The 23,555-nt window shown below is 34.8% G+C and overlaps 1 protein-coding gene across 3 annotated transcripts in view; it reads left to right on the top strand.

The window, feature by feature from the left end:
* The first annotated feature begins 1,336 nt into the window (after window positions 1-1,336).
* LOC6038744 (MOXD1 homolog 2) overlaps window positions 1,337-23,555 on the top strand; it is a 335,053-nt gene continuing 312,834 nt past the window's right edge. For 2 of the 3 annotated variants that reach the window (XM_038255976.1, XM_038255977.1), the window contains exon 1: window positions 1,337-2,354. The gene's annotated coding sequence lies outside the window, so the exon portion shown is untranslated. The remainder of the gene's footprint in view (window positions 2,355-23,555) is intronic. The other variant, XM_038255978.1, reaches the window with a different exon arrangement.

Genomic DNA, 23,555 nt, shown 5'->3' with positions numbered 1-23,555 from the left:
ATAAAAAACCTAAATAAAAGCCTTGCATTCAAGTCTAAAAGAGCTCAAATCGGTTGAAACGGCTTGGAGTTATGATTTTTAGAAAAGTGTTGTTTTGGAGAAAATTAACGAAAATGACAATTTTAGGGACCAACCTAGCACCGCATAGGTCATCCTTATGGCGAAACAAAAAATACGGGTTAAATTATTTTGGCCAAGTAATTTCCAGAAAAAAAATTAACCTAATCGTTGAACTTTTTTCGGTTAGGCACTTTTCAAACGGAATTTCTGTATACGTTTAATGTCTCCAATTCTTTGTCCTCAGTTATTATCAGTTTTCTAAAAATAGGGTGATTGAGTTAGCTAATCCTGTTGATTTACAACTTTTAGCAGGTAAATTCAGAATGAAACTGTTTTGAAAACTAAAGGCTCAAAATAAACCATTTGATAAATAATTCAATGCAGCAAATAGCTTCCAATACAACCCTAAAGAGTAAACATCTCTTAACTGCATCCCATATTACCAACCCCTCCTTTGCATAAACAAATTCCACCAACTTTGCAGCCCCGTTTATCACAAGTGCAGCAGCAGATGCAATTGCAAAATGCAAAACTCCAGCGGCAGCGGCAGTGCCCTCTACCAATCGCTCTTCAGGGCGCCCCAATAAACTACTGCACTGCTACTGCCAATAAATTGCACCTTAAGCGAAGTCGATTTCATTCCAACCCAACAAATTGCACCCAATTCCGCTTCCATTCATTACGATTCAAAACTACAACACACACACACACACATACGCTCAGCAACATTGCATCACGTGTGTGTAGCATAACACAGCATAACATCGTCGGAACCTTCTTCTTCGAGTGTCGTCTTACATTGTAGGACGACGGTACAACTGGTGAACCGGCAGCGTAGCGTAGCACAACTTCCCCTTAACAGCCGAGCCGAACTTCCCCTCACCGAAGGGGAAAAATTAAGGGGAAACGCATACTTTGCTGCCTGCCTGGCTACTTGCTACGCTTGCTTTGCCTGTATTGGTGACAGCGCGCCCAGCACGAACGCTGCCATAAAGAGGAGAAGCGGCCAAGCTTGGCATAAAACGGCGACGGATCGCCTCGCGAGGTGTTCACTCTATGGCTAGCTGTCGAACGGAGCGGTACGCTCCCGCGAGCGCTCATGCGCACTGTCAAGTGAGAGAGCCCCGCGAGCACCGACCAAAACAATGCGATTTCGCGAGCGTGTGTGCTCTCTCTCCGGCTGTCAAAAGGATCTCTTGGAGTTTTGGCCGGAGTTTTCGCTCGCAGTTAACTTCTTTTACATCGAAATGCGCTGGCTCTGGATGAGGAGCAGGGTTCGCTAGAACGCCTGGCCTGGCAAGAGAACACACAGCTGAGGGGACTTTACAGAAGGGAAAATTTAGTAACGTCGTGGCTTCGGTGAAAGCAAGTCGTAAAAAGGCAGGTTTTCGGTGACGCGGTTCGCGCGCGACGGGATACACACATTTCGCGAAACTTCTCGCAAGGATACCTTTCGTACGGAGCACGGGATTCGAATTTCCAGGGGGTTCCTTTAAAAGTTGCTCCACTCATCGATTAGAGATAAGCGCGGAAGGCTCCCAAGTTCCTTCCGGCAGCTCGTAACCGGAACACGTAAATTGGCAAATTATGTGAAATGGTCTTCCGGAGACGCTGTTGTTGTTGTTGTGGTGGTCCTTATCGGGCAGCCCGGGGTGGTTGAGTCTCTGGTTATCGATTTGGCCCCGATTCACGCGCGCGTCAACGCTGGACCCCCCCAAGGGGAGCCTTGTTACATCAGCTTCGCCAATCATCTCCCGCGAGGCGGGAGCAAGCTTCACCACCTCCATGGTGTGAGTGTGTTCGGCAATGCCAGCCAGGAAGAAGTTCTTTGATTTATCTCTCGGCAATTTGCGCACCCGTGGCAAGTGCGGGGGTATGAAGTAAAAAAAAAAAAAACAACCAAAACTTCACAACTTCGCCCTGGCGAAGCCCGACACCGCATCGAAACGTCGACGGGGTCGATGATTTATCTCGCGAAACAAGTGTGAGTGTGTGTGTCGGTGAGTTATGGACGGCCCACCCAAAAAGTGAGCGGCGAGTGCGTGCGTGCGTTCGTGTGTTTTAAAGGGGAAGAGTTGAAATTAATTGGAGATTAAAGCTAGCTGGTGGTGATCCAGAAAACGTCAAATTTGGGTTGAAAGTGAAACGCACGCAGGAAGACAAGTCCGGCGTGTCAAGGTGGATAGAGCGGAGACCTCCGGTGAAGAGATCGCGCCGTTTTTTCCTAACTTCAACGGAGGAGTATTTTGACAGCTGACAGACGAGCGCTCCGAAAAAAAAAAGTTCGTGCTGATGTGAGTCTCAGAAACTCTGCTCGTTTTTTTATTGTTATTATTTCTGTCTGATCTGCTCTAGATGATGATGATAGTCGGCGCTGTTGTTGTTGTGGGGTTGGGTTTTGGGTTTGTTTTTGTGGACTAAACCTTCGTCAGCTTCGGGGGCTGCTGCCGGGCTGGATTGGATAGTTGGAATGACACGCGGGCTAGACCGAGCGAGCCACTGCGATGCAGTTTGGGGTTAGGGAACATGCTCGTGGCGGTCTGGCTTTTGGGGGCATGCACGGGTTGGACATGTCAGTAGACATCAGAGGGAAAGAAATTGGTTACACCTGGTGGAATAAAATATTGTTGGGTGAAAATATATTTACTATTTTTTTATAAATAAATTATCGATTTAATTTTCAAAAGGTTCGTCAGCATACGAATTCCATAGCTCATAAATTGTTATCAATTTTTTTCTGTAGAATTCATGTATTTTATTTGTTATTACAAAATAAGTTTTAAAAAATTATCATAAAATTTTTGCAATTTTTTATTTGTTTTGGTTTTTTGTTTGTTTTATTGTTTGATTTATTTGTTTCTTTTATTGTTAGGAGGTTAAAAAAGCTTGACATTGAAACAAGGGTGGTAAAATAATAAAAAAAACTAACTGAATCTATTGAATGCTGCATAACTTATTTTTATTCTATTCTATAATTTCAATTAACAAAATCAGGTTAAATTTCAAAACCAGCATGAGACTTGACAAACAGAACAATCCAAACCAAATTTGATAGCAGTTTAAGTGAAATCATGTCTTCGGCATTTTAAGTGACAGTAGGCTCTAAAAATTGTGAAACCGAATTTGCAAATTTTGAATTATATTTTAAAAGTTCAATTGGTCCTGCTCTCGGCTTCGACTACAACAAATTGGAGAACGGATAGTGAATATAATGTTTACCAATTTGTTAAATAACCAGAAAAGCTCTTCCAAATTCAATGTGAGGTAAAGTGGTATAAAAAAAATTAAATTTGTTAAAATATATTTTGCGAGCAGCTGAAAAATGTTTTAGGGTACCTTTAATAATTAAAAAAAAATTGCACTCCATCTTTTTAAAAGAGTAGTTTATGCAACAAGAGGCAAAAACAATTTTTTTTCAGCACGAATCGTACAAACACAACGAATACTGAAAAAATCATGTTTTGCAATGAGTTCCATACAATAGTTTTTGCAATTCTGAAAAACACCCTTCGAATGGAATTGTAGATCCAATGTCCATGTGTTGGGTTGATCCAGCGTTTAAATCAAAACAATGTTAAAGTTAATTACTTTTCGATACAAGTGCAGAAAAATTATTTTTTTCAGTATCCATTTGAGTGCTGAAAAGTAGAACTTTTCAGCATTTATTTTGAAATTTATTTTGTTTCTATTCCAATCTGTTATTTTTGGTAGAAAAAGGTAGGCTGATTCGTCGTAGTAAAATTACAAGAATAGTAAACAATTTCAAGACGTAAACGGCAAAAAAAAAGTTTTTGTACTGGAATTTTGACCCCGAAACGATTTGTGCTATTTGAATATAAAAATAAAAATTAGATTAAATTCAAAAAGGCAGTAAATATCTTCAAAATCGTCAAAATCACCTTGAAAAATCAAGTAGCGAAAAGAATACAGTCGACTCTCTGGCTGTCGATCTTCTCGATATCAATAATGCTCCATGTACCGATGAATTCTTCAGTCCCTTCAAACTGCATGATTCGATTGTCTTTATTCCTCGATATTTTCTCTTGCTTGAAGGATCTCTTCCTCGACGGTCCCTTGGATTCTATTTGCTTTAAATATCTATTCCGGTTGTCAATAATTTTACTTTCTCATGGCTTGCATAGACATTTTTCTTTGAGAAACGAAGCTTTGAAGGGTGTTTGACATTTATTTGTTTTTGTTTGCTGGACGTTGCCATGATTCTCTACTATAGCTGATCAGCAAGAAAAAACAAATTTCAATCGAGTCTTCATTTTGCATCGTTCTGTAAACTGATGCTTCTCTTCCTCGACGGTCCCTTGGATATTGACAACCAGAGAGTCGACTGTATTTAAAAAAAACTTCAAAACTAAAAAAAAACAGTGCATTTTCCTGCATTAACAAACATATTCAGCATATTTGGGCTCGTTTGAAAAAACTTAAATTTTTTAAAACAGCATTTTTATCGCGATATTTTGAAAGATATTTTGAAAACTAATGAATGCAATTCATCGGGACTGGCTGAAAACTCATTTTAAAAATATTTTTCATCCAATATTTAAACTGTTACTTAAAATTGGATTTATTTTAAAAAAATTTATATTGTAAATTAAATATTTTCAAAGATCCGTGTTTTTACTAAAAAGATTTTTGTTACACAAATATTTAAAAAATATACTTAATTCAATATGTGATTGAGTAAAATAATGCGACATCGATGTGTAAAATAACACAAATTTAAATAACTTTTCATCAATGAAATCAATGATACTTTATCTAACTTAAAACATAGGCATAACAATTAAAAATAAGTTACACATGTTTAATTTAAGATTCAAACTTACTTTCAATCTACCGTTTAAAAACTATGTTGGAAAAAAAACATAAAAAAACAATATATCAAAATTACACAGAAGCTGATTTAAAACAAATATCCAAATAAAACCTGATTTTTTTTCACGATTCATATAATTATATTATTTCCTCTACTTTGATTGTGGTCATAGCTGATTAAAATCATGTAACTTGAACGAAGACCAAAAAAAAATAATCAAACCATCCACATTAACGACCCCCGGGTCTTTTGTGGTCTATATTGCAAGTTTCTGCTCGAACCTAGGAGTCAGAAGGCTTGAATGGGGAGAGCGCCCAAACCTCTTTTACTCCAAGGAACCTTCCACCCCAGTGTTTGAACTGACGACCTTTGGATTGAGAGTCCAACCGCCGCCAGCGATTCCACCGGAGTAGGCTTGGTTTGGTGTGTTGTTTGTACTTATGGCATGGAGACGACTCCTACACCTGGAATGACTTAACGGCCTAACAACCAAGGCCGGGACCGACATTTTACTTCCTCATCCGATGGAAGGTTGCAGCAGATGGGAATCGAACCCAGAATCATCTGCTGACAAAGCGGACAGCGTAACCATTCGGCCACGCACTGCCACAAAGAACGACACGAAGACAAAGAAGACAAAATAACAAAAATGTTTAGAAAAACAAGGCTGTTATTCTAGAGATGAACATAACATGAATGAAACAATAACTAACATTAATAGTTTCAATCAGGTTTGTTATTTAATAACCTATCTGAATTATTCATAAAAAAATGTTTCTTTTTCCAAATTTTGCTTGTAAAATATTTAGTAAAGTAAATCTTTCCCAGTTCCTAAGGGGAACACCCTTGAAGAGTATCGGGGCCGGCATTTACAAAGCGGATTCAGTGGCAGTTTCATTCTCAACTTAATGTTAACATGTTAAGGTTAATGTTAACATTCCATAGGTCGCCTCCCTAAGGTGTCGTGATAAGGTCCAGTTTGTGACGATACACTACCTTCCCATTTCCAAGCAATCGATTCCACAAGGGAAAAGATCACCAGTTGTATTGGTCCAAGCCGGGATTTGAACCCCGATCTACCGCTTACGAGGCGGAAGCGTTACCACTGGGCTACGTGGCTCGGTCTTGTAAAATATTTAGCATTTTTTATATTTTGTTTGTTTGAGAAATGTATCGCAAATATTAAATTAATTTTAAACATGAATGAATTGAATTTTTTTTGAAGAAATTTGAAATCAGTTTTAAAATTTTTATTGTTTTGCTTTCCTCTCTAAAGAAAAGCCTCATTTTATTAATTTGCCCAGCTCTCCTTCTGAACAAATGTTTGTGTGCTTGGTAGAAGGGAGAAGGGGGATGCTCATAAAATTTATTACACTCGAATATCTCTTGACTGGTTGAACCATATTTGACGGAGTGGGTGTCATTCGATCCGTCTTAAGATCTCACAAGTCTCTATTGAAAATTATATCATTGACCTAATGTACTCAAAAAGCTACCCCAAATAATATTTTCTAAAAAATTCGGAAGGTTTTTAAAGAGGTTTTTTTTCATGTTGTATTTCTTAAAAAAGGTATTTGAAACACCTTTTTAACATACCTTGAAAATATCTGAAAAAATACTCACAAGGTTTTGAGCACTTATGCACTTTATGCATGTTTTGATGAACATAATGTCCGTATCCATCGTGCGTCCCATTGTTGGAAAGACAATCAAAAGACCTTTCCTATGAGTCATTATTTTGAAGATCTAAAACTCTTTCATATGTTTTGAGTAAGTGTTTTTTTTAAATTTATTAGTTTACAAAATAAATGTGATCTGACAAATTTTAATTGAAAGAGAATAATTGTGATTTAGTTAATATTAAATTCAACTATTAAGAGAGAAGATGTTGTGACTCACTTATACCTACATTTAAAGAAACCTGTAAAAATATTTTTGAGATAAGTTAGCTTTAAATGAAATCTCAGTAATTTATTTGATCAAATCAGGAAAAAATAAAACAAACTCTTTAAAATATTAAAATAACAAAAATTCATCAGATCATTGACCCTGATATTTTTATTTAAAATTTGTATCACAGTGTAATCATCAGTTAAATCCTCCTCAAGAAGACAAAAAAAAACATCTTTCCTCTAAACGACGGGTCGCTCTGATTAAGCCCCAAATGAGCCCCCCTCAAAAATAAAGGGTCCATTTAAGGTCCGATACTCTTGAGTGTGGAAGATTTCCCAAATTGTGTAACTCGATAGGCCCCCTCATTTTCAACACAGAGCCGAGAGTCCGAGAAACCGAACCCTCCCATCGTCATCCCAAAAATCACAAACTCGGCAAAAATCCTTTGACCCCCACAAAGTCTCTCACGAAGCGCGATGACGTGATCCAGGTGATGTCTTGACCAAAAGTGAAACTTTTATGTAATCAATCCTTGGGCAGGGAGGGGCGTTACTGGAGGAAAGTTTCCAAAAACTTCCGAGAAATTATCACGAAGAGAACCGAGGGTTTTGGAGGGAGGAGCGCTTTTTCCTGCAGTTTGACAGGCCTTTCCTGAGCGAGGTAGGGACAAGTTGGAAGTTTCGTTAAAAACTTGCTAATTATTTGAATAAATAATGGGATTGACTTGGGAATAGTTTCAGAAGGCAGGCTTACCAGGCTTTCGTTTAAGGGAGGATTAAAGTTTGTCTGAACGGACGTTTGAGGAGGAAGAGTTTATCGGAAGAAGGTTTCATAAAATTAAGTAACATAAACATAAGGAGCGTGATTGTCTCTCACACAGTCGGCCTGGGTTCGATCCCAGAAGGTCCCGGTGGCAAATTCTGAGACGATATTTGTCTGATCACGCCTTCCGTCGGATGGGGAAGTAAATGTTAGCCCCGGTCTATCCTAGAGGTTAGGTCAATAGCTCAGTCCAGGTTGTAGGAGTCGTCTCCCTGGGTCCTGCCTCGGTGGAGTCGCTGGTAGGCAGTTGGACTCACAATCCAAAGGTCGTCAGTTCGAATCCCGGGGTGGGTGGAAGCTTAGGTGTAAAATGAGATTTGCAATTGCCTCAACAATCAAGCCTTCGGACATCAAGTTTAGAACAGGAATCCCGTAATCGGGAACACCAAGGCAATGCTGTAGAGCGAATAATTTGATTTGATTTTTGAAACATAAGGAAACAAGAAGACAGCAGCCGCAGTGTTACTATCAACAGTTTTTTTTAAACTATGGCATATCACGCAACTGGCAGGTGGTAGGATCGGAAAGCAATTCTCGTAAGAAAAGTTTTTGGAACGTTTCGTTAAAGGTCACTTCATGAGTTTTATGAATGAGATTTTGGTTGGTTATTTGGATATAATGTTATAATGCTGCATTTAGGTCAAGTTCAGCTAGTTCCTTGAAAATAAAAAGCAAAATGGAGTGAGAGAAACTTAATCGCTAAAAAATCCAAGTTCAACTTTCAAAATGCATTCCTTTTTCTCCTGGCGAAATTTAAAATCCTCACACGTGCCGTTTCCACCCGTTATGTGTGCTGTGTTGCTCTGATATGTTCAAACAAAGCCAAAGATGACCACTTGAGAAATGATCGAGAATAAATAGTCCAATTGGCCTCTCCAAAAAACGAGCAAACGAGAAATGACTCGACCCCTGAACATTGCCAAGCTGATACCGAAAATCCAAAATTTAATTCATCAGAAAATCGTTGAAAAGGTAAAGGATATGCTTTATTTGTAATAAAAAAATAAATCTTCTACCTCGTTTAAATCCAAATTTTGAACATAAAACTTATACCAAACCGTCATTTTTTTATTGTTATTTTTGGGTTTCATAAAAAATCACTAGGAATTCTACAATAATTTTGAAAAGAGCAAAAACTAACAGAGTTACGCCATATTGAAAAATTATCCTGGATTTATTAAGTCCCGATTTGTCTCAGTTGACAAAACAGAACCTCAAATTTCAAGTTTCATACATCATTAGATATGCTACTATTAAAAATTATCAAAATATCAAGGAATTCAAGAAAATATATTGTAGCTAAAAAAAATATCATCAGCAAAAATTTAAAATTTGATGTCTTCGGCCAAATTTTAAAAACTTCTATGAAATACCGCTCAAGGTTGTTAACGATAATTTTATCGTTACCGTTATTTCGATAATTCTATCGGCGATAATCTTGGACGAAAACTTATTTTTAAAATCTTTTAAAAATCGATTGAATGCAACTAAATCATTTTTACTTCTCAATGCTTTCACTAAAAATATATAAATTTTTAAAAATCTCGGGTGAGTTTTCAAAAAACCGTGAGCGCCACCGTGACCACCGACACTAATATTTGTATTTCTCAAAATTGTTACAAAATTTAATTTATTATTATATTTGGGCACGTGTAGATGAGCAATCTTAAAAAAATTGAAATTTGTTTTTTGTAAGTAGGTCGAATACCGAGGCAAAAAAGGCTTTGTTTACCATTGGCTCTTACGGCTTTTTAACAAATTAACCCGAGAAAAATAGTAAGTTTCAAAGTATAATTACTCAAAATTGTTCACAGAAAACCGTTTTTTTTAAATACTCAAATTTTAAAAATGTTCAAAATGGGAATCAAACAAAGCACATTTTTTACGTATTTACACAATAAGAGTTTTTTTTAAATACTAAAATGTTCACAATATACTATATTTTTTCGAAAGTACTCAAATTTTCATGATTTGCAATATGCTTATCAAACAAAGCGAAATTTTATATGAATTTTCAGTTTATTTGATTTTTTTTGTTGAAGCACTAATACTTCCACAAAATACTCTAATTTTAAGTTTTACTTGTAAGTTTTTATTGTTTTTTTTTATAATTTTGAAAATTTTAATGAATTTTTAATTTTTGTGTTGTAAATCAATCGAAATATTTATAAAGAATCGTAATTTTTTGAAAATATTTAAATTTGTATAAGTTTTGATATATTTGGATTTAAAACGAAGCAATATTTTACATGAAGCAAACACAATTAAAATGCATGTTTGAAGCATGCAAAATTTCGCTTCATTTATTACCCATATTGCATATTTGTTAATTTTCATATTTTCAAAAAATGGGGTATTTTGAGAAAAATTTTGTATTGAAAAAAAATCTACTTAAGTGAAGAAGCAAACAAAGTTTTGCTTCATTTGCTGCCCATATTTAAAAATTTTGAAAATTTGTTTTATTTTTAAATACGGTATTTCGTGAACATTTTTGTATCTTTCAAAAAAAAACTCTAATGAAGTTAAAAAGATTAAAAATTTTAACTTTCTTTATTTTCAAAAAATATATTCCTGCTGAAAGCATGGAAAATTTTACACAATTTGGTTGATTTTAAGAAAGATTTTAAAAATAGGTTGTCGTCCATTATTAGAATAAACGAAATAACGACAAAGATAACGATAGATTATCGTTATCATCCCGACGATAACGATAACCATTTTCGATATCGTTAGACGATAATATTATCGACTTTAATGTTATCGATTGACAACCTTAATATAATTTAAATATTTAATATTTTATGCATGAACAACAATATGAATATTTACAATTGAAATGACAACCAGGGATGCCACATGATTTTTTAAAATGTCTGTGAAAAAGTCTGTGTATGTCTGTGCCTTTGTCTAAAATTCAAATATATCAATTTACAGTCATATAAATCCATCAAAAAATGTGTTTTTGAGCATTTGAAGACTAACGAAATAATTTTCGACTGATATTTTTACAAAATAACAATTTAATGAAGTTTTTAAAAAGTCTGTGCACCTCAAAAAATGTCTGACACGAGCTCAAATGTCTGTGAAACACAGACAAATCTGTGTATCTGGCATCCCTGATGACAACAGTAGTTTATGCAACAAGTTGCAAAAAGAAGTTACTTGAAAAAATCTAGTGTTGCAATGAGTTGCTAACATGTTTCATTGCAATTTCCGTTTGGATGGGATTAAGTCAAAAGTCCATTTGCTTAGTAAAATTACCGTTCAAATCAAAATGGTATTGTAGAGTACTACTTTTTGATACAAGTTCTAAAAAGTACTATTTATAGCATCCATTTGAGTGCTGAAAAAGCGAACTTTTCAGCTCTTGTATCAAAAAGTATTACTTTTCGATGCTGTTTTTTTGTGAAGAAAAGTAGGCCATTTCTTCATTCCAGAATGACAGTAATAGTAAGTAGTTCCACATTGGTGTTGCAAAAAATGATTTTAAAGCTACTAGATTTTAATACAATTGAAGATTCAGTATTCTTTATCTAAATTTTAGAGCTAATTCGCAATTTTCACTGAGAATTTCCAAATCATGCACAAAAAGTGAAAATGAGATGGGGCGGAAATTTTTGGCCAACAGCAGAAGCAGCACCACCACCCACCAGGCACCTATCTCTGGGGGAAAAAGGCGAAAAATTAGTCTGGTTAACCACAGCAATAAATAAGCTTAGAAAGTCTGAGCTTTCCCTCCTGGTGCTGAATTTCTAGGTGTTCTACAGTTTGGTGTTTCCCAAAAAGTTCCACACCACTCTGAGGGGGGGAGGCCACATGTGAGCTAAAATTTTCTGGCTAGTTTGAGTTGAAATTCAGCAGCCACTGTCTTGGGGTTTTTGCGCCACCAGCCCCAGAAATTTGCAACGATGCCAGAGGAGTGTGCAGAAGCCACAGACATTTACACTGGTAAAAAATTGGTTTTACTTAAATTTTCATCGAATTGAGTTAAAAGTTAAGAACCTTACAAAATATCTCAATATTTCTAACTGTGCAATTCCGAAAGTGAACTTGGGAGAGCAAATGTTTGGCCCCAAAGTTTGACTGTTGGACTTGCGACTGGTTTAAAATTTAGAACGCTTCGCTCGAGCGCACGCTCGAGACGTTATTAATTATTGGAGTTTGAGAGTGGATGCGTTTCGAAGCAGCAGATGCATCTATTAATCAACGGGCCAAGAAAGAGCAGCGAAGGGGGCCATTAGAAGGAGTTGGAAATCGATGCCAGGCAGTCTGCCGCGGATGCTGCCGTGACGGTTTTGCCACAAGTTGCCGTGGCGGCTGCAGTCTAACTGACGACTGCGCGAATGTGTAGATTGGAGATATGAAGTTGGGAAGGGGAGTTCGGTGTGTGACGATAATTTGAAGTGACACTATTAAGGGAAATTTTCTAGTATGCTGCCTTGTAGCTTGGGGAAGAGGATGCAGGGTTGTCAAAATAAAGATTTAATAAATCAACTCAGACATTGAGACATTTTTAAATATTTTTTTGATATTTCAAGCCGCAACAAGCCAAATCCATCCTTAGCCAGTACTATCCTGTGACGCATCTGTTGTAAAAAGATAGGACGTGTCACAAGATAGCACGTTACCTGGATTATTGTCTTAACAGGGAAACAGGGATTTTCTCTGTTGAAAAAAATGAGAAGCAAATAAAAGGCATTGGGCAGGGAATTTACTAAATTTCAATTGTGTCGATTGAAGTGCGTTCAGGGCGTGCAAATGTATCATAACTTGAGGAAATTTGAGCGTTACTGATTTCAACTTAAAAAAATTAAAGATTTAATTTAATAAATAAAAGTTAATTGTGTACAAAACTCACGTTCAACACGTTGTAAACAGCGTTCGCCGAAACAGCATGATTCGAAAAAAGCTCTCCGATTGGCCTCATAATTTTCTGGGATTATCTGGGAAGGATAGGCTTTTGAGGAAAAATAGAAGTTCAAAGAATCTAGCTTTGGTCTCAGGACCAAAGAGCCTATGTCTGAAATTTTTTAAATCGGATTGCTCGAAAAATTTAACAAAGTATCCGTGATTTTTTGAAAATAAAAACTGGGTTTATGGACATGCCGCGCGCAAAAACGGCAAATAAAAAATGAATTTTTTACTAAATCTGCGATAACTTTAAAATTTGAGCGATGACCTATGCTTTTTTTAGGTACTAAAAGTTGCGTCTTTTCATTGCGAAAATTTTGAAATTTTCAAAATGAATAAATTATTTGCAATTGTTTATAGCCGATATGTTATTATATTAAGCCGAAGTAATGCAATGTAAATAAATAAATTATGAGCCAATATATCAACAATTGAATAAAAAAGGTGTTAGAAATAGATTATACGCTAGTGTTCATTAGTTTTCAAAAAATCTAAATTTTGACAAAAACATTTTATTGCAATATTGCAATAGAAAATTGAAAATTTACTAATATTAAAAAAAAAATTAACAAAATTTATCTGATTTAAAATGTGCATAAACTCAGGGGAGTACATTTTTAGCTTATTGATCTCAAAATTTCGTCAATGATTTAGAGCTTTTAAAAAAATATTTATACTTCCCTTATTTGTTGGGCCTTTTTTGAACAGCCATTTTAATGCTTTTTTTTCTTCAGGTAATTTATTTATTTCATTAAACACCATCAAATTATGTTAATCAGCAGATGTGGTCAGGTAGTTCATATCATCCAAATAAATGGCATAAAATTCAAAGTTTCTTTGAATTAAATCCATCACAAAGTTCTTTTGAGATGACTACTGTCAAAATGTGGAAAACATCAATGAAATGACGCAAATATTTTTTTGAATTTTTACGCTTTTTGTAATCTGCGGTCCCAAAATTTTAAATTAAGGAAATACAAAAAAGTGCCCAATTCGATAAATGAATGAAAAAATTAATATCGAGATTTTCAATAAAGTCCAAATAGTATAAAATCAATTCCACAAGTTTATTTCCCTCCCTTCCTCTGTTTTTTGGAAAGATAATCTGCCGCTCTAATCGAGTCAGAAAAAAAGCCGAGAAAAACTCATGTCAATGTTGTCCCGCCCATAAGGCTACGTGTTAGAATTTCACAAAAAAGCGGATTTTCTTTCAGTTTTTTAGTTTTTTTTCAGTTTCTTAGAACAAAGTACTAAATTTTATTGGTTTTTCTGGTAGTTCACATGGTTTCGAACCAAACTGCATCATTACCTCAAATTTGACGAAATTACATATGGGACGGACTAGCTTCGAGCGGCAGTAATGCAAAATATGAAAAATTACTTTAAATAAATAACAAAGTCATTAATACCGTGTTTTTTACTTTAGGACTTTTTAAACTTTACAAAAATTTGGATTTATTGTTTCATAAAGACAATGTATTTATTTGTATTTTCTGAGGAATTTATTATGGAAGAAATTTTTTTTCGAATTTAAAAAAAATTAAAGCTGAATGCAAATATTAAATTGAGTAATGTTTTAGCATGCATTTTCTTAATTAAGGAATCAATAAAAGTTCGTGTGTTTAAATCACAGCACAGTATCTTTGACGATTTTAGCCAAGTCTTTTTTAATTTACATGAAACAATCTCAAATTATTGATTTAGAACATTATGGTAATCAATACTAAATTTACAAATCAATACACGTGTGTTCTTTTGTTCTATCGAGATAGAAATAACAAACCTAATAAGTTATTTGAGTTATTTCCTAAAATCTCTCAATTTTTTGAAATTTTGATTTATATTTTTGTTAACTTACGTTAACTTACAATAGTTCAAATTTCATAATTTAAAAGATTTAGGGAAAAAACCTTGAGGGTTTCAAGAAAGCTAGTCTTGATAATGGTACCGAAGTTAATTTTCTATTAGGTGCAACATAAAATTTTTAATTGGAAATTACTTATTATTTATACTGCCGCTCTAATCAAGTCCGTCCCAAATGTATTTTTGTCGATTTTGAGATAAACCTAAAAATTTTCTTGTTTGAACTTCTACTTTAAGCCTATTTAATAAAAAAGTTATGTTTGTTCTAAAAAATCCAAAATAAAAATCACTTTGGTGCTGTCCCATATGCAAAATAAAGGCAAGTCAGTTTCTTGTATAAAAATATCTTACAAATCAGTAGCAAAAATTGTCAAATAATTATATTTAATCAGATTATGTACCTAAGTACTCGCAGAACTTAAAAACACAAAGTTTTTCATATTGACGGTATATTTTGAATTTTGAAGCGTAATAGCAGAAAACTTATTTTGCCTTTTTTTTCCTCATGCATGGGATAACCACGGTAATAAAATAAACTACATACCATTGAGCTAATATTCAATACAATCAGTACTTTTCCCTTCTTGACTGAGTAGCCATGGTCTGGTTCTGGATTAGGTTCCCTTCCGTTAAACGATTCTGGATTACTCAAGTTAAGGGCCCAGGTATTGATACATGCAATCAAATATCTATTTGTTCTGCATTAAAAGAAATAGGAATAGTAGAACGTTGCTGGTTAAATTTTCGCTGCTTGAAACTTTTCTAGAATCATCCTCCAATTTAATAAACCTGAAACAAACAAACTTTTAGATCTTTGATAAAAATAATTTGGATAACCACCAAAACAAACCAACAAATGACAGGCAAGTTTCTGTTGTAAATGATCAAGCCTACCTTGATAACCTGACAGACTTGCCTTTATTGATGGATAAATAAATTCAGGTCAGTCCCAGCATGAAATTTTTTCAAATTAACCTATAAATTTTAACTTTTTTGAGTAAATTTAAGGATAGGGGTACTTTTTGAACCAATATTGAAAAAATTGTTGAAAAAATTATGTAAAAATTGGTGATTAGAAATGTAAAAAAGGTGAAACATTTTCTGGCCTTCTCACGGCGATATCTCAGCACTCACTTTTTACATATGGGACGGACTAGATTGGAGCGGCAGTATAAATATCATCATTTTTTGCAATTTATATAAAAAGTGTCTAAAAGAAAAGCTCCGCTACAAAAACTGTTTTCGAAAATCTTAAAAAATTATTTTAACGAATTGTCGTTAAAAAATATAGCATCTTGAAGTTTAAATTTAGTATAAAATGAAATTATTTCAGAATCTTCTAGTTGAATTTTTCTTTCAAGGATGATTTATTGAAAACTATTTGATAGATTTTTAATGCTAAAAAGCCTTAAAGTTTGTCAAAGGTTCTGCACTTTTTCAAAAATATTATCAATTTTTTTAATAAATTGAAGTTTCTAAGCCCTTTTGAAATGTTAAAAGTTTCTTTGAATGATCCATGTGTAAGAAAAATTTTGAACTTCGCAAAAAAAATCGTAGCCAACCCACGATTTAGACGTAAAATATTAAGAATGTGACAAGCGTACAGGACTGACCATTTTCATCCAAATCTGACAACCCCCTCCTTTATGGCATCTCTACAAAGTTTCGCATTTTTCCTTAAAAATGTGAAAAACCTCAATTTTCGAATTGCGAGACATCTGCGTCCACTAATCGCAGATAGTTGATCCAAGACTCATTTTGAAGAAAATTGGATGTGGGATCAGTGGACTTATTATAAATGTTAATGTTGTTTTCAGTGTGTGCTGTGAATATCAAAACTTGTTGCTGAATTTTTATATTGAACCAAGTTTAGAAAAAAATGTACCTTTTTTTTTTAGATTTTGGAAAATGTTTTCCATCAGTTCACAAGCTTTTGAATTTTAGGTTTAGAGTTCATTAATTAAAAAAAATGTCCAGCCAAGTTATATTAAAATTTTACTATTTAACTCAAACCAATAAAATTCAAATCTAGGAAACTATGAAGGAAACATTACCCATTGTTGTAAAACCAATGTAAAATTTTCTCAGGAACATGATAAATACTGATGCCAAAATTGTTAAAAAAAACATATTCAATGTAATTTAAATTTATGAAAAATATTCTAATAATTTGAAAATGGACTACAAACGTTCAATTTTCTTAAAATGTGCCCTGGATCGACATTCATTGGTTTGTGGTTCCAGAGATATCGCAGTATGAAAATTGTGTTTTTTCAAAGTTTTGACAACCACTGCCTTCGAATATTGTCACAATCCATCTTCCCCAAACTACACGACGCTATCTCACCCAAAAAGAAGGGTGAAATTTTTATTTGTGACACATCTTTGAAGCATGGAACAACCATTAGCTGCCATCATTCCGATTCCATTCTTCAAAGTGTCGCTTCACCACCCAGAAAAAAAATAGGTCATCCTCAAATTGGTCTCGATCGCGCTTCCAGTAAAACACCCAACTAGAGAGGAAGATGAAAAGAAGGGGTTTCTTCTCGAATGCGGCTCACAGCCGTGTGTCTGTTCTAATTGCACTTGAAATATAGATTTATGTTGGTCCGGGCGGGCCAACGGCAGTGCTGACGACGATCTACTGGGCACGTGGCCAAGAAACGTTCTTCTGGAGCAAATTGTTGTAACACTTCAGCGTTGGGCGAGTATCAGCTTTCTTGAATTGAAATTTCCAATCGTTTTATGACCGACGAGCAGCGTTGGGCAATGCAACTCGAACTAATTTGAACTAGCCATAAAATCAAGGTTTTCAGATAAATTCCAAAGTTGAAACAACCATTTCGGTTTGAGGGTATTTATTATTGAACAGTAATTAATTTTATTTCCCAATAAAAAGCTGAAACTAAAACTTTTAAGAGTGTATTTTTAGCGCCACGAAAAACCATTCTAACGATGTCGATTCCTGAAAAAATACCAACAACGGCTATTACATTGGTTTGAATCTACACAAAAAAAAAACGAAACCTTCTCGCCAAAACATATTTTAACACTCTGCACAAAACTGTGCGGCACGTTTTGTCCATTTGCAGCACATAGTTGCAGCTTTTTTGTTGCAACTTTCGATTTTCTGTTTTCTTTACCGAAGCTTTCAGCTTTTTCACGGGGTTTCGTTTTTTTTGCAAGCTTGTTTGAAATTTTGTTTGCTTGCATCTTCTTGCAGCTCGTGAAAATGGCGAAAAAGGAGAAGTGAGTCTTTTCTTCAGGAAGTGCAAAACTTTTGAAATTAAACTTAGTTATAGTGTTTTCTTTCCTTCTACAACGACGAAGTCGGTGTGATTTAGCGAAGGATGCTAGAGGTTGGAAGCATTTTGTGCACTCCTTATGACCTGATGTGATGGGTTTTCTTTTCAAGACATTGTGAAGTGTTAGTAGTAAGTCTTTAGTTGGTCTTGGCCTGAGAGCAGAGATGTGAAAATTGTGATCTAGAAAGTATCGTTTTTGTATTATTATCAAAACTTTTAAAATTTTAAATCTTTCAAAATTAACTCTCATGTTTAACTTTTTTTTCAAAATAATGTTTTTTAAGGATTAAAACATCCCCAAACATCCCAACTTCCGCACTCTCCGGAACCAGTGTAAGTTGCTTGTTTTCCTCAACCTGGAGCACAAGCAAGTTCACCGCACGTCCTCCGGGTCACCGTTACTCGATTATTGAGCACCGCCGAGGCCAACGGCAGGGGCACCGGGAAATAAATCCACGAAAAGCTAGGGAAAATCCCAGCGAAAAAAAAACTTGCCATCCTCTCCGTCTTGGTCGCCCCCTGAGAAAAACACAGAAAACTAATACAAATTCCTGGCTGGATTCGAGCGCGGAAAACTTGGCCAGTTGCAAGATTTACAACTTTGCAGCTTCGGATCGATAGTTTTTTCCTCCGAGGTCGGTGCAAACTGCTAGGGAAAACTACATTTGTTCCGTCCCCGTCGACAACCTGAAGTCTTCGTTTTTTTCCCTTTCCAAACGCGACAACGACGTGGCCAACATTTTCTTCTGTTGGGTGGAAAACTTTAAATCTTGATGCGTCAGAGATTTTCCAAAGCTTGCGCGAAACTCCAAGCTCAGCAACAGCTCAGGGCTGCAAATGACGGATCACGTGGTGGCGCGTTGGGAGATTAATGTCTTTGGCAAGAGATTAGTTTTGTGTCGTCGTCGTCGTCTTCAGGTTAAGGTTGTTGGGGCTAGTGTGATAAAACGGAGCCATGGTTGACTCTTTTAGAGGGAAAGTTTTGCAGTCTATTGAATTTGGGGATGACTTGGGATTTTTAAAGGTTGACGTTGAATTTTTTGCATTGAAGAAACTGTACTGGAAGAAAAACAATGAAGATTCCGTAATGCTAAACTTCTTGTAAACATCTCTAGAAACGATTAACATTTTCATTTATACTCCAACCATCATTTCAGTAATTTTTTTTTTGTTAAGAAAATTGTTTTAAAATGTGTCATAATTAATTTACGCAAACATTGAAATAAAAAGGAAAACTATAAAAAATGATAAATAATATTTGTAATGCATTAATAATCTACAGCGATCTTATGTTTTTATGTCCTTCTATAAAAATCCTACTAAGTAGCAAATGGGTTTCCATCGAAATGATTTTTTTTTTTCTAATAAGTTATTTAAGGGTACACATCATTCAAGACAATTGTTGTTTTATTATCCAAAAAAATAAATTGCGTTTTCCAGCGAAATATTTCGTCGAGGGGTCTAGAGCAACTTTCTTTTTTGATGATTTTTTGTCGATTTTATAAGATTTTTCTTCAGAAAAGTCGATGGAAATCGATGTTCATATCCATCAAATTTCTTATAAATGTGCTTCTAGAGACTCTAAATTTCATAATTGACCTCAAATAAAACGTTTCTAACCGAGATTTACCAGATTTCTAGCTTTCTTTGAAATAACCCCCTAAATCCAAGCTGGAAACCTCAATACGACCGAATAAAAATCATTTCTTTGCACAATTCGTCATGAAAATACAGCAACAGATTGCTCGGAAACAATTTCGATTTTGAAACACAGCTAAACTAAACTAAACTGAGAGTATATCATTTAAATGCTATATATTTACGAAAAGATTCCCAATATTTTTTTTTTCATCCTCTGCCATATAACACTAAGTCATTTTAAAACATTTTTGAATTAATTACATTGTTGAAAACAGTTTTCTGAAAACTTTCCATGAAAAAGTATCAATTTTGGTTCAATATAAGCAGAGATATACCCCATTATCTGAATTGAAAAGTGACTTTCTTGAATATTCCTGGATTTTATTCTCATTCAAACGATGAACACTGCTTACTGAGTTTGTTTTTAAGATGAAAACATTTTGCTAAAACATAAAACTTTTATAAAATTTTGATAAAATTTTTGGAATTTTTTTATGAGAATCATAACAAATACTCAGTTGGCGGTGTTATCTTTTGAATGGAAATTGAATTCTGACATTTTGGAGAAAGTCACTTTTTATTTTAGAAAACTGGGTATATTTCTGCTTAAATTGAACCAAAATTGATGCTTTTTTATGGAAAACGTTCAGAAAACTGCTCTCATGTGATTGATTCGAAAATATTTTAAAATTTCATAGTGTTATGTGGCAGGGTATTAAAAAACTATAATGGGAATCTTTGCGTTAATATATATTTTGGCCTTATTTTAAAGAAAGCTAGAAATCTGGTAATTTTTGGTTGGAAACTTTTATTTGAGGTCAAATAAGTAATCAAGAGCCTCTTTAGGCACTTTTCTGAAGAAAACCCCTATAAAATAGAAAAAAACCTTGGAAAACAAAAATGCTCTAGACCCCCCGACAAAATATTTCGCCGGACTCCGCAAAATGTCGGGAAAGAGCCCTGCTTTTATGGTGCCAAATATCAGACTTGCCGTTTTTTTTATCTTAATTTTCTTAATTTTGGCGACAATGTTGTCGCTAAGCAAATTTGTTGTGAAAATGAATATAGGGCATACATAAAAAAATATTAACGAATTAAAAAATAATTTTAAAATTTTAGAGTTTGACAACTGAAACGAACGTGAGCCAACGTAAACTCAAATAAAGAAAAGGAAATACCAAATTTTTTGAGTTTATTGGCATTGGAATTGTTGGCTGGTTTTATTTAATTTTGGATTGAAAAATATGTTTTTAGGGAAAACACGATTTGAGAATAATCATCAAAATTCAGAAATCCATTGAAAAAAAAATCTCTTCAGTAAACAATTTCCAAAATAAAATTTCTTGGAGGTACTAAATTTTATCAAATTTAAAATTGAAAAAAAGATATTTTCAAAATATTTGGTTTGGTTGAACTAGTTCATTACAGCCAAATAATTATGAAACAGTTTCAAACTTGGTTCAAGTTAAAAAAACACTTAATGGTTATAGTTTACAAAAATCTAAAAAATCTAAAAAATGAGTGCATAATTGGCAAAGGGAGCGCGTGGTCGTAAAAAATATTCGGAGTGAAAAGTGATTTTTTTTTTGTGTGTGCCTTTTGTTTCGCATTTTTGTCGTGAATTGTGCGCTGCGAGGAGAAGATTACCCTCCGAAAATGCAGCGTCATCAGTGCATAATTGGCAAAGGGAGCGCGTGGTCGTAAAAAAATATTCGGAGTGAAAAGTGATTTTTTTTTTTGTGTGTGCCTTTTGTTTCGCATTTTTGTCGTGAATTGTGCGCTGCGAGGAGAAGATTACCCTCCGAAAATGCAGCGTCATCAGTGCATAATTGGCAAAGGGAGCGCGTGGTCGTAAAAAATATTCGGAGTGAAAAGTGATTTTTTTTTTTGTGTGTGCCTTTTGTTTCGCATTTTTGTCGTGAATTGTGCGCTGCGAGGAGAAGATTACCCTCCGAAAATGCAGCGTCATCAGTACATAATTGGCAAAGGGAGCGCGTGGTCGTAAAAATATTCGGAGTGAAAAGTGATTTGTTTTGTGTGTGCCTTTTGTTTCGCATTTTGTCGTGAATTGTGCGCTGCGAGAAAATTACCCTCCGAAAATGCAGCGTCATCAGAGCATAATTGGCAAAGGGAGCGCGTGGTCGTAATAAAAAATATTCGGAGTGAAAAGTGATTTTTTTGTGTGTGCCTTTTGTTTCGCATTTTTGTCGTGAATTGTGATATAGTTTTCGATAAAAACGATCTAAGTTCGTTAGGTTTATCGCGCAGCAAAATTATTTTGATTCATTAAGAACGTCGTGTGGTGCGCGAGTCTTTTTGTGTTGAAAAGACCTTCCCATAGCTCCGTAGCTCGGAGGGCTCGACGTCGGTTGTTTGTGTGTTAAGCCCTCTCCATAGCATCGTAGCTCGAGAGGCAACGAAAATCAATACCTTATCTAGTTAACAGAAAGAAGATCGGAAGGCACTTGATGATTGAGTTCGTCGCGTCTATTCCGTTGCAAATTCATGAACTAAATGATTATATAATTAAAAATCAGACTACACTATCATTGCAGCATTGCGTTTAACACCTCATTTTATAAATAAATATTATTTGGTTTTATCTTTCCACAGCCGGCTGTCAAAGATTAAACCATTTCATTTAAAATTTAACAACAGTTAAACGGGAAATGTCTCATCCGCAGCAACCGATTGTTTGCCTTGAGAATAAAATATAATACCTTTCAACAAACACTATGATTTTGGGTCGCATCATCATCTTCTATGATGAATCCTGACCAAACACCCTATCCTACTAACCAATTTTCAGGTTCCTGGCGCTTGTGGGGTGTAAGCACAGAGTAAATCAGCTGCCCTAGTAGCAACCTGCGCTAACTAACATTCCCGTCCCTAAAAATCGAGATCTACAAACTGACATGGCGGGCGCCGTTGGTGGCCAATGACTGCTACCTATTCGCAACTGATCTTGTTTTGGCAATCATGGTGTTTTATCTTTTCAGCGCATTCATACATGCTGTTGATAAGGGAAACACCACTAGATCGTCGAAGCCTATAATCAGTAGTGCTGAAAGGATATTACGGTTCTGTTCAGCAACGGAGGGGCAACCATGGGTGATCTCTCATGCTCATGCTCATGCTCATAGTTTACAAAAATCTAAAAAATCAATTAAGGCTGGTTCTTCCTTCGAAATAGGCTCAAAAAATCATGGGGAAAAAATATTTTATTCAAAAATCTTCAAAATTTCATGGTAAATTTAAGTGCAATCAGCTGATAAAATGCAATCCGTTGCGTTTAGATTCATTTTTGCAATTCCGTCGTGAAACTATTTACTTTTCCTGTCATTCTTGAACGACGAAATAGCCTACTTTTTTGTACCAAAATAACAGAATCGAATAGCAACACTTTTCAAAATAAATTCTGAAAAGTTCTACTTTTCAGCACTCAAATGGGTGCTGAAAAGTTGAACTTTTCAGCACTTGTTTCAAAAAGTAACACTTTTGAACATTTTTTTTATTTAAACGATTTATTGACAAAATACATGAAAATATGACATAAAATTTCACTCAGTGTGTGTTTTTTGGAATTGCAAAAAGTGTTGTATGGAACTCGTTGCAAAACTTGATTTTTTCAGCACTCTTCGTATTTATCCAACTCGGTGAACCTCGTTATATTAATGTACGACTCGTGCTGAAAAAATCCTCTTTTTGCAACTTGTTGCATAAACTACTATTTCAGCATGTTTGAGGTATTTAAATTTCTTGTGATTTTTTTTTGGAAAATTGCCGATGTTTAGTATCGTTTTTTCACTAAATTTCGTCAAATCTTTCCTTTTCTAAACCAATGACTGCAAAACATCTGAACTAGTGTAAAATCCATTCAAAAAAATCATTCAAATGTTGAGACTATGACCCGTTATCTAATTTTTATTTATTTTTTAATTTTTTTCCCTCACCCCTCGACCCCGGCCAGAGTCGAGAAACAAAAACTTTGAAAAATACTTGCATCGGCCTAATCTCAATTTTTAAACAAAATATTCTGCATCATGAAATATCAGAAAAAAATTGCTCTTTCTTTCAGAATTGATGTGATGTGTCAATGTGATATGGTAAACAATTTAATCTTAACTTTAGATGGATTTTCGGCTTGCAGTCGATGAAAGCAGCTCGAACACATATTTGTGTTCATCTTCAGGGAAACTAAAAATACCCACTGTCGAAAAAGCCTCATT

This window comes from Culex quinquefasciatus, chromosome 2, assembly GCF_015732765.1.
Source record: "Culex quinquefasciatus strain JHB chromosome 2, VPISU_Cqui_1.0_pri_paternal, whole genome shotgun sequence".
Lineage (NCBI taxonomy): Eukaryota > Metazoa > Arthropoda > Insecta > Diptera > Culicidae > Culex > Culex quinquefasciatus.
This window is presented reverse-complemented; position numbering and strand designations above follow the sequence as displayed.